This window comes from Bison bison, unplaced genomic scaffold (genome assembly GCF_000754665.1).
Source record: "Bison bison bison isolate TAMUID 2011002044 unplaced genomic scaffold, Bison_UMD1.0 scf7180017864470, whole genome shotgun sequence".
In the NCBI taxonomy this organism is placed as follows: Eukaryota; Metazoa; Chordata; class Mammalia; order Artiodactyla; family Bovidae; genus Bison; species Bison bison.
This window is the reverse complement of record NW_011495031.1, coordinates 3782473-3794450: the sequence shown is the minus strand read 5'-3', so window position 1 is coordinate 3794450 and position 11978 is coordinate 3782473.

Below are 11978 nucleotides of genomic sequence, written 5' to 3'. Positions count from 1 at the left end.
ATAAACCAGTTCTTTGAGAAGATGAAATTGACAAACCACTAGCCACATTCATCAGGAAAAAAAAAAGAGAAAATTCAAAATAACAAAAATTAGAAATGAAAACTGAGAGGTTACAACAGACAACGCAGAAATACAAAGTATCATACGAGAATATTATGAGCAACTATATGCTAATTAAAATGGTCAGCCTAGAGGAAATGGACAGATTCTTAGTTCAACCTCCCAAGATTGAACCAGGAAGAAATAGAAATTATGAATAAGCCAATTACAAACACTAGAATCGAAAGTGTGATCAAAAATCTCCCAAAAAACAAAAGCCCAAGGCCATATGGCTTCACAGGGGAATTTTATCAAACATTTAGAGAAGAGCTAATGCCTATTTTTCTGAAACTCTTCCAAAAAGCTTCAGAGGAAGGGACACTTCCAAATTTATTCTATGAGGCCACAATCACCTTGATACCAAAGCCAGGCAAAGACAACACACACAAAATAGAAAATTACAGGCTAGTATCACTGATGAACATAGATGCAAAAATCCTCAACAAAATTCTAGCAAACAGAATTCAACAACATGTTAAAAAGGTCATACACCATGATCAAGTTGGGTTTATTCCAGGGATACAAGGATTCTTCAATATACGTGAATCAATCAAAGTGATACACCATATTAACAAATTAAAAGATAAAAAGCATGTGATCATCTTAATAGATGCAGAAAAAGCCTTTGACAAAGTTCAACACCAATTTATGAAAAAGTGCTTCACAAAGTGGACATAGAAGGTACATACCTCAATATAGAAAAAGCCATATATAATAAACCCACTGCAAATATTATTCTCAATGGTGAAAAACTAAAAGCATTCCCTCTAAGATCAGGAATAACAAGGGTGTCTACTCTCACCACTATTATTCAGCATAGTTTTGGAAGTCCTAGCTATGGCAATTAGAGAAGAAAAAGAAATAAAAGAATCCAGATCAGAAAAGAAGTAAAACTCTCACTGTTTGCAGATGACATGATACTATACATAGAAAACCCAAAAGAAACCATCAGAAACTTACTAGAGCTAATCAGTGAATTCAGCAAAGGCACAGGATACAAGCTCAATATAGAGAAATCACTTGCATTCCTATATACTAACAATGAAAAATCAGAAAGAGAAATTAAGGAATCAATCCCACTTACCATCTCAACAAGAAGAATAAAATATATAGGAATAAACCTAGCTAAGGAGACAAATGACCTGTATATGAAAAATTATAAGACACTGATGAAAGAAATCAAAGATGATATAAACAGATGGAGAGATATTCCATGTTCCTGGGTAGGAAGAATCAATATTGTAAAAATTACTATACTACCAAATGCAATCTACAGATTCAATGCAATCCCTATTAATTTACCAATGGTATTTTTCACACAACTAGAACAAAAAACTTCACAATCCATATGGAAACACAAAAGAACCCGATTAGCCAAAACAGTCTTGAGAAAAAAAATGGAGCTAGTCATCAAGACAGCATGGTACTGGCACAAAAACAGAAATATAAACCAATGGAACAAGATAGAGTACCCAGAGATAAACCCATGCACCTTTGGGTATCTTATTTTTGACAGAGGAGGCATGAATATACACTGGGACAAAGATAGCCTCTTCAATAAGTGGCACTTTGGAAACTGGACTGCTGCTGCTGCTGCTAAGTCGCTTCAGTCGTGTCCGACTCTGTGCGACCCCACAGACTGCAGCCCACCAGTCTCTGCCATCCCTGGGATTCTCCAGGCAAGAACACTGGAGTGGGTTGCCATTTCCTTCTGGACTGCTGCTGCTAAGTCGCTTCAGTCGTGTCCGACTCTTTGCGACCCCATAGACGGCAGCCCACCAGGCTCCGCCGTCCCTGGGATTCTCCAGGCAAGAACACTGCGACAGTTATGAGCAAAAGAATGAAATTAGAACACTTCTTAACACCATACACAAAGATAAACTCAAAATGGGTTAAAGACCCAAAGGTAAGACCAGAAATTATAAAACTCTTAGAGGAAAGCATAAGCAGAACACGCGATGACATAAATCAAAGCAGGATCTTCTATGACCCATCTCCTAGAATAATGGAAATAAAAACACAAATAAACAAGTGCAACCTAATTAAACTTAAAGGGTTTTGCACAGCAAAGGAAGCTACAAACAAGGTAAAAAGACAACCCTTAGAATGGGAGAAAATAATAGTAAATGAAACAACCGACAAAGAATCAATTTCCAAAATATAAAAACAGCTCATACAACTCAATATTAGAAAAACAAACAGCCCAATCAAAAAAGACCTAAAAAACCTATTTCTCCAAAGAAGACATACAGATGGCTAATAAACACATGAAAAGATGCTCAACATCACTCATTATTAGAGAAATGAAAATCAAAACCACAATGAGGTATCATCTCACACCAGTCAGAATGGCTGCCATCAAAAGTGTCTGCAAATAGTAAATGCCAGAGAGGGTGTGAAGAAAAGGGAACCCTCCGGCATTGCTGGTGGGAATGTAAATCGATACCCACTGTGGAAGATGGTATGGAGTTTCCTTAAAAAAACTAAGAATGAAACCACCATATGACCCAGCAATCCCACTACTAGGCATATACCCTGAGGAAACCAAAATTGAAAAAGACTCATGTACCACAATGTTCATTGCAGCACTATTTACAATAGCTAGAACATGGAAGCGACCTAGATGTCCATTGATAGATGAATGGATAAAGAAGCTGTGGTACATATATATGATGAAACACTACTCAGCCATAAAAAGGAATGAATTTGAGTCAGTTTTAATGAGGTGGACAAAGCTAGAGCCTATTATACAGAATGAACTAAGTCAGAAAGAGAAATATAAATATCATATACTGTTGCATATATATGGAATCTAGAAAGACGGTACTCATGAATTTATTTTCAGGGCAACAATGGAGAAACAGACATAGAAAATAGACCTATGGACATGGTGGGAGAGGAAGAGGGAGAGGGTGAGATGTATGTAGAGAGTAACATGGAAACTTATAATACCTTATGTAAAAGAGATTGCCAATAGGAATTTGCTGTATGACTCAGGGAACTCAAACAGGGGCTCTGTGATAATCTAGAAGGGTGGCATGGGGAAGGAGATGGGAGAGAGGTTCAGGAGGGAAGGGATATGGGTGTACTTATGGCTGATTCTTGTTGATGTTTGATGGAAAACCACAAAATTCTGTAAAGCAATTATTCTTCAATTAAAAAAATTAAGTGACAAAAAAAGAAAGTAAATGGTTAATTATCAGGTAACTGGAGGAAGGCTGAAGGGATAAGCAGTAGACTGAATAGAAAGTTAGAAATACTGTGAATAAATTGAAGAGTGAATGGGTAAAGCCGTAATGATAAAATATTGCTGATTCTCCAATACGAATGTCAAAATGAAGACTCCCAGTGATACATTTCTTAGGCAGTATGATACAATATCCAGCTCTTTTGAATAATTCCCTATTTCAGTCCTCTTTAAGAATAATGATAACTTATATATGAATGGATTTGTATTTTGTAAAGTGCTTTCCTACTCATAATCCCATTTAATTATGCAATAATTATGTGGGGCACTCAAATCAGTTATTATTTCCTTTTAACAAATGAGGAAGCAGTGAATAGGTCATTTGCTCAATGGTATTTTCAAGTCCATGTAGGAGCCAGAGTAGATGTGCAGTTCATGACAACCAGCCCTTTATTTTGTAGATAAAGACTATCCTAAGGTACATGCCTCGACCAGTTGTAGGGTAAAGAGGTGGTAGGTAGGCTTGCCTATCTCCTATCTCCCAGGCAAGTGTATTTTTGATTTATCAAAATTGCTTCTGTATCATTGTCTGTATCACAGGCTTTTAAAATTTCAGAAATTTTCACTTATCTTTGTGTTACATTTGAGACTGATAACATCCCTGTATTAAAAGATTGCACCTCATGACTTTGTCCCAAGGCAGCTTTATCTGGAAAAATACTGACAGATACGGTTTTGTGAATATGGTCTACATAGAAAGTGAGGTGATCCTGTTCTTTGTTGGTTTCTTGGCTGTATGTAGACAATGGGTAAAAATTTCCAAAAATAATTGTAGTAATAATAAACCATGTAATATATACTTCTTACTGGCATGGCCACAGTTTGGGAGCCCTTTCCTGTGGCTGCTAGAAATTGCCTTGTTAAGGAGAAAGTGCAGAGGAAGGAATCAATATACTCCCCTGGTTTTATACAAACATATTTGTACTGTTACCAAACCTAATCCCATCCAACCACACACAGAAATCTAAGATTAGCGTTTCTTCTGTTTATTAGCTACCAGTATTTTATCTTTAACTATCTGAAAAAAGTCCTTGCTGATTACTCAGCAAATATAATTCCATTTCAAATATATTATTAAAAGATTTATTTTACTAGTGTTCCATCCAGAAAATATCCACAAACAATTGAAAACAATGCACTTCACATTTGGTGGGAAATGTAAACTTCATAAGTGAAGTGAAGCTGCTCAGTCGTGTCCGACTCTTTGCGACCCCATGGACTGTAGCCTACCAGGCTCCTCTGTCCATGGGATTTTCCAGGCAATAGTACTGGAGTGGATTGCCATTTCGTTCTCCAGGGGATCTTCCTGACCCAGGGATTGAACCCGGGTCTCCTGCATTGTAGACAGACGCTTTACCATCTGAGCCAAACGTCATAGAAGATGGAAAACAAGAAGAAGAAAAAAAGAATATTTCTTCAAAGGGCTTTTGTGACAGTTAATAAGCTAAAGTTTATAATTAATTATTGAGGAGATTCTGTCTTGAAAAGTACATTGCAAACAAAAAGCTTATGTTATCACATATCCCTATATTACAAAGATTTAAAATTATAGGTTTAAGACCACTCAATGGAAAGATTACTGCTCAGTTTATAGAATTCTCAAATAATATTCTTTCAGTTAGGTCAATCTCAAGATGCCAAGTTCAATTCAGACAGTATGTGTGGAGATCTGTCAGAAAAGAACAAAATCTCTGCCTCTACTTTGCTTAATATTGCCTTTTAGAGACAAAAAAATCTCTAAATATTTTAAAGCAATAAATTATTGTTATGATTTCCCATCTAGCTGCTGCATTAAAACAGAGATATTTGTAAAGGTTAATACTATGACTATTGTGAGAAGGAATTATATTTATTAAACACGACTCATTGGCTTCTGTAACTCGATTTCAGTTTGCCAGATAGAAGGATGATAATGCACCACAGAGGTTTGCCACACCATCCTATTCCATCCTATAGACTCACCGTAAAGATTCAATCAGGATTTCATTTATCAAAATTTTCTATAGAGAGATACAGAAGTTAAATGATTTTTCAATTAAAAGCAGTTTGACTAAAATAACCCAAGAGAAAACTTTGGACAGTAGTTACAGGGAAGAAAGGAGAGGAGAAAGAAGGAAACAGGGGACAGAGGAAAGAATGGTAACATTTTCTCCTTACTTGATGTACATCTTCTCTTACAAGCCCTATCTCTCATAGATAAGGCAATTTGTTATATGGTGAACAATATGCTTTTGTCTATCTTTATCTCTTCTTTCAGGAAACCATCTTTTTTCCCTTCATATTTTCCCAGTGAGACTGACAATTATGTGTCACCCATCCCTGAAGACTATTTAACCCATTGTTCTCCATTCATGGGGCTTCCCTGGTGATTCAGGTGCTAAAAAAGTCTGCCTGTGATACAAGAGACCCAGGTTCAATCCCCAGGTTAGGAAGATCCCCTGGAGAAGGGAATGGTAATTCACTCTGGTATTCTTGCCTGGAGAATCCCATGACAGAAGAGCCTGGTGGGCTACAGTCCATAAGGTTGCAAAGAATCAGACACGACTGAACAACTGAGGACACATATGATGAGTCATGAGACCTAAGCTAATCAGTCTTTCTAAAAATGAATAGGAAAAAATCTCAACTCCGTTTGGGCTTCCCTGGTGGCTCAGATGGTAAAAAAAAATCTGCCTACAATACAATAGGCCCAGGTTTGACCCTTGGAAAAGACCAATTGTCTCTTAACATCTACCCTAAACGTTTTAGAAAAAATACCTGAAGTGAGGTTGATCTATAAAATGTGTACAAAATCAGTAATATAAATTGAAAATTATAAGCCATTGTTTAATTTTTTCTTCATTGGTGCAAATTGTTCTGGGTCTCCCAAGAGACCCAGGGAAGATACCCTGGACAAGGGAAAGGCTACCCCCTCCAGTATTCTTGCCTGGAGAATTCCATGGACATAGGAGCCCAGTGAGCAATAGTTCATAGGATTGCAAAAAGTCTGACATGACTGAGCAACTAACTCCCTTTGGACTATGAGATATAAGAATACAAGTTGATGTCTGCTAGCATCCCTCTTTTCATCCACACAGAGACTACCTGAGATTTAGTCCACAGACAAACCTAGAATATTTTTCAAGTCTCTTGTTTTAACTCTGCCTAGACTTCCCAGTAACATGAGTCAATATGTTCTTTTCTTTCCTCTTCTTTTCTTTTTTAATTAGGTTAATTTAACTGAATTTATTACAACTGCCCAAATTTGACAAATACAGCCTTTACATAAATTTTTCTCAATTAATCCTCTCAAAAATTAATTTTACAGATGAGAGGCTTAGTGAGGTTAAGTAAACTATCCAAAATCACAATAGAAAAGGTCACAGCTAAATTCAAAGCTGTGTGGTCTGATCAGATTTTTCTTGAACACAATGCCAATGCTAATAAAGGCTGGACCTTGTGGATCTGACATTCATGAGAGACATACTTTTTCATTTTTCCTTGTTTTTTTTTTTTTCATTTATTATGTTATTTATTTTTATTAACATATATTCCTGTATATTCTAATATATATTTCATAGATATTCAACTTTTTTCAGCAGTTTGTCCACTGTCAGTAGAGAAAACTTACCTTCAGCAATATGAGAGTGTGTTGCATATATACCATGATAATTTAGAACAATTCACACCAATGAAGAAAACATAAAACAATGGTTTATAATTTTCAATTTATATTACTGATTTTGTACACATTTTATAGATCAACTTCATTTCTGGTATTTTTTCTAAAATGTTTAGGGTAGATGTTAAGAGACAATTGCTAGGCAGCAAAAGATTGTCATGTTTCCTACATGCTCCTTCCTTCTGTCACTAAATCCAGCCTATTCTTTTTTTACTTCATTCATGCAGCCTCTGTTCCAGTGTGATGGAAACTAAAGCTTTGCATACATAAATCAAAAACTTCCTTTTCCTAAACCTCTCTTATTCTTCTTCATTGATCCTACTTTTCCATTTACTGCTACCACACTTATATGTAATTAATTTTCTACCTGCCTACTTGCTCTGCCACATGTGAAAAACTAATATTAATTAGGGACTTCCACTCTGCTCAGCCATGAATATGCAAAAATTATGTCATCATCCATAGCCTTAGAAGCAATATATTCAATTGGGAAGATAGACATGTTAATAAAATTCTATAGAGAAGCCATTAGTCTTATGGTATGGGTGTAAGCTTGGATCTTCCCTGGTGGCTCAGATGGTAAAGCGTCTGCCTACAATGTGGGAGACCTGGATTCAATCCCTGGTTCGGGAAGATCTCCTGGAGAAGGAAATGGCAACCCACTCCAGTATTCTTACCTGGGAAGTCCCATGGATGGAGGCACCTAGTTAAGCTACAATCCATGGGGTCGCAAAGAGTCAGACATGACTGAGTGACTTCACTCATAAGCTTCAAAGGCAGTCCAGATATTGGATCAACTAACACAAACAAGACCCAGTGAGAATGTTAGCTGTCAGTCATCAAGGTCCGACAAGGCTGTAGAGATATAGTTGGAGAAGGAGCAGTTGTGTCAAACAGAGGCATGCCAGACAGATGACACAACAGGAATGGAGACATGAGCCATAAAGAAACTTTGCTTGCGTCACAAAGACATTTGGAGTATGTCTACCCTATATATAATGAATCCTTTATTAACAACTCTCTCTGCTGACACCTCTCATCCATAATAGTCAGTCCTCCAGCATCTATATTTATACTCCATGTCTATAATTATGCACTCCTGATTATAACTCATTAGACCAGAGTGCTGCCTGATCCAAGATGAATACATAAGCATCCCTTCCACTAGAATTTAGAATTTGGCTTAGAGAGAGAGCTAGAAAGAGATATTTTAAGTTATTAAACCTAAACTTTATGAGTTTCTCTACTAGATCTGCTATGTGGAGAAGAGAAACAAAGAAAAGCATGAAACCATGAAGAGAACATGGACCAGTCTGGAAACAGAGAAAGCCCTGATTCATTTATTCATACAACAAAATGTATTACATAATTATGATATGGGAAGCATTCTGAAATTCAGAGAGCAAGAGAGTAAAGAATAAAATGCAGGTCCTGCTATCATGAAACCAAAGCCTAATGCAAAAATAATCGAGAAACAAGAAGACATCAGACAGTGATTAAGACTTCAGTGCAGTAAATTAAGGGAATGTGGAAAAAAATGTATTGGGGATTAATTTGGATTAGGGGTTCAGAGAAGATGTCTATAATGAAGTTTCATCTAAACTAAGATTTAGTGACAAGAAAAACTCATGAAACTGTGGGGAGGAACTTCTGAAGCTGAGAATACAGGAGGGAGTAAATTTAGCACATAAAGGCATAGAAAGAAGGTCAGAGTGATTGGAGCTTAGAGACTGAAGTCAAGAAGATTAAGAGTGAGATAGAGAAGAAACAGGGATCAGATGAGATAGGATCTTTGTGCCAGGTTAAGGATTTGGAATTCTATTTTAAATTCAATCATAAACCATTAAAGCATAGTAAGTAGGCCAATAATATGCTGACTTAAGTTCTAATAAATATTGCTTTAACTTGGAAAGCGGATTCTAGTAAGGAAAGAGGGAAGCAAGGAAATCAGGTCACAGATAACCTAAAATAGCCCAAGTTAAAGAAAATGAAAACTCTTCTCACCAGACTATTACTAATGTAGATGTAAGAAAGAAGGGATAGGGGGAAAAAAAAAAAAGCTTGCTAATAGATTAGAGATAAAAGATGAAGAAAAAAGATTAAGCAAGAATAATTCCTTGGCTTTTGGATTAAATATTTAAGTAACTGAGGATGCAAATTTTATGAAATGCATATGACTGTGAAAAAAAACAGATCTGGAGTTTAATGGGGGTGAATTAAGAGTTCTGTTTTGACTACTCCAAATTTGAGATGCCTATGAGACATCCGAGGCCAGGGGCGGTGGCCGGGAGGACCAACCCCACGTCCAAGGAGCCATGGCTGCGCAGATGCAGGAGGGCCTAGAGGAGCTATCCCACGTTGAAGGTCAGGAAGGGCAGCGGTGAGGAGATACCCCTCGTCCAAGGTAAGGAGCAATGGCTGCGCTTTGCTGGAGCAGCTGTGAAGAGATACCCCACGCCCAAGGTAAGAGAAACCCAAGTAAGACAGTAGGTGTTGCAAGAGGGCATCAGAAGGCAAAAACATTGAAACCATACTCACAGAAAACTAGTCAATCTAATCACACTAGGACCACAGCCTTGTCTAACTCAATGAAACTAAGCCATACCCATGGGGCAACCCAAGATGGGCGGGTCATGGTGGAAAGATCTGACAGAATGTGGTCCACTGGAGAAGGGAATGGCAAACCACTTCAGTATTCTTGCCTTGAGAACCCCATGAACAGTATGAAAAGGCAAAATGATAGGATACTGAAAGAGAAATTCCCCAGATCAGTAGGTGCCCAATATGCTACTGGAGACCAGTGGAGAAATAACTCCAGAAAGAATGAAGGGATGGAGCCAAAGCAAAAACAATACCCAGCTGTGGATGTGACTGGTGATAGAAACAAGGTCCGATGCTGTAAAGAGCAATATTGCATAGGAACCTGGAATGTCAGGTCCATGAATCAAGGCAAATTAGAAGTGGTCAAACAAGAGATGAAAAGAGTGAATGTCGACATTCTAGGAATCAGCGAACTGAAATGGACTGGAATGGGTGAATTTAACTCAGATGACCATTATATCTACTACTGCGGGCAGGAATCCCTCAGAAGAAATGGAATAGCCATCATGGTCAACAAAAGAGTCTGAAATGCAGTACTTGGATGCAATCTCAAAAACGACAGAATGATCTCTGTTCGTTTCCGGGGCAAACCATTCAGTATCACAGTAATCCAAGTCTATGCCCCAACCAGTAACGCTGAAGAAGCTGAAGTTGAACGGTTCTATGAAGACCTACAAGACCTTTTAGAAATACAACCCAAAAAGGACGTCCTTTTCATTATAGGGGACTGGAATGCAAAAGTAGGAAGTCAAGAAACACCTGGAGTAATAGGCAAATTTGGCCTTGGAATACAGAATGAAACAGCACAAAGACTAATAGAGTTTTGCCAAGAAAGTGCACTGGTCATAACAAACACCCTCTTCCAACAACACAAGAGAAGACTCTATACGTGGACATCACCAGATGGTCAACACCGAAATCAGATTGATTATATTCTTTGTAGCCAAAGATGGAGAAGCTCTATACAGTCAGCAAAAACAAGACCAGGAGCTGACTGTGGCTCAGATCATGAACTCCTTATTACCAAATTCAGACTTAAATTGAAGAAAGTAGGGAAAACCATTAGACCATTCAGGTATGACTTAAATCAAATCCCTTATGGTTATACAGTGGAAGTGAGAAATAGATTTAAGGCCCTAGATCTGATGAGCTATGGAATGAGGTTCGTGACATTGTATAGGAGACAGGGATCAAGACCATCCCCATGGAAAAGAAATACAAAAAAGCAAAATGGCTGTCTGGGGAGGCCTTACAAATAGCTGTGAAAAGAAGAGAAGTGAAAAGCAAAGGAAAAAAGGAAAGATATAAGCATCTGAATGCAGTGTTCCAAAGAATAGCAAGAAGAGATAAGAAAGCCTTCCTCAGCAATCAATGCAAAGAAATAGAGGAAAACAACAGAATGGGAAAGACTAGAGATCTCTTCAAGAAAATCAGAGATACCAAAGGAACATTTCATGCAAAGATAAAGGACAGAAATGGTATGGACCTAACAGAAGCAGAAGATATTAAGAAGAGGTGGCAAGAATACACAGAAGAACTGTACAAAAAAGAGCTTCATGACCCAGATAATCATGATGGTGTGATGACTGACCTAGAGCCAGACATCCTGGAATGTGAAGTCAAGTGGGACTTAGAAAGCATCACTACGAACAAAGCTAGTGGAGGTGATAGAATTCCAGTGGAGCTATTCCAAATCCTGAAAGATGATGCTGTGAAAGTGCTTCAGTCAATATGCCAGCAAATTTGGAAAACTCAGCAGTGGCCACAGGACTGGAAAAGCTCAGTTTTCCTTTCAATCCCAAAGAAAGGCAATGCCAAAGAATGCTCAAACTACCACACAATTGCACTCATCTCACACGCTAGTAAAGTAATGCTCAAAATTCTCCAAACCAGGCTTCAGCAATATGTGAACCATGAAATTCCTGATGTTCAAGCTGGTTTTAGAAAAGACAGAGGAACCAGAGATCAAATTGCCAACATCCACTGGATCATGGAAAAAGCAAGAGAGTTCCAAGAAAAACATCTATTTCTGCTTTATTGACTATGCCAAAGCCTTTGACTGTGTGGACCACAATAAACTGTGGAAAATTCTGAAAGAAATGGGAATACCAGACCACCTGATATGCCTCTTGAGAAACCTATATGCAGGTCAGGAAGCAACAGTTAGAACTGGACATGGAACAACAAACTGTTTCCAAATAGGAAAAAGAGTTCCTCAAGGCTGTATATTGTCACCCTGTTTATTTAACTTCTATGCAGAGTACATCATGAGAAACGCTGGACTGGAAGAAACACAAGCTGGAATCAAGATTGCCAGGAGAAAAATCAATAACCTCAGATATGCAGATAACACCACCCTTATGGCAGAAA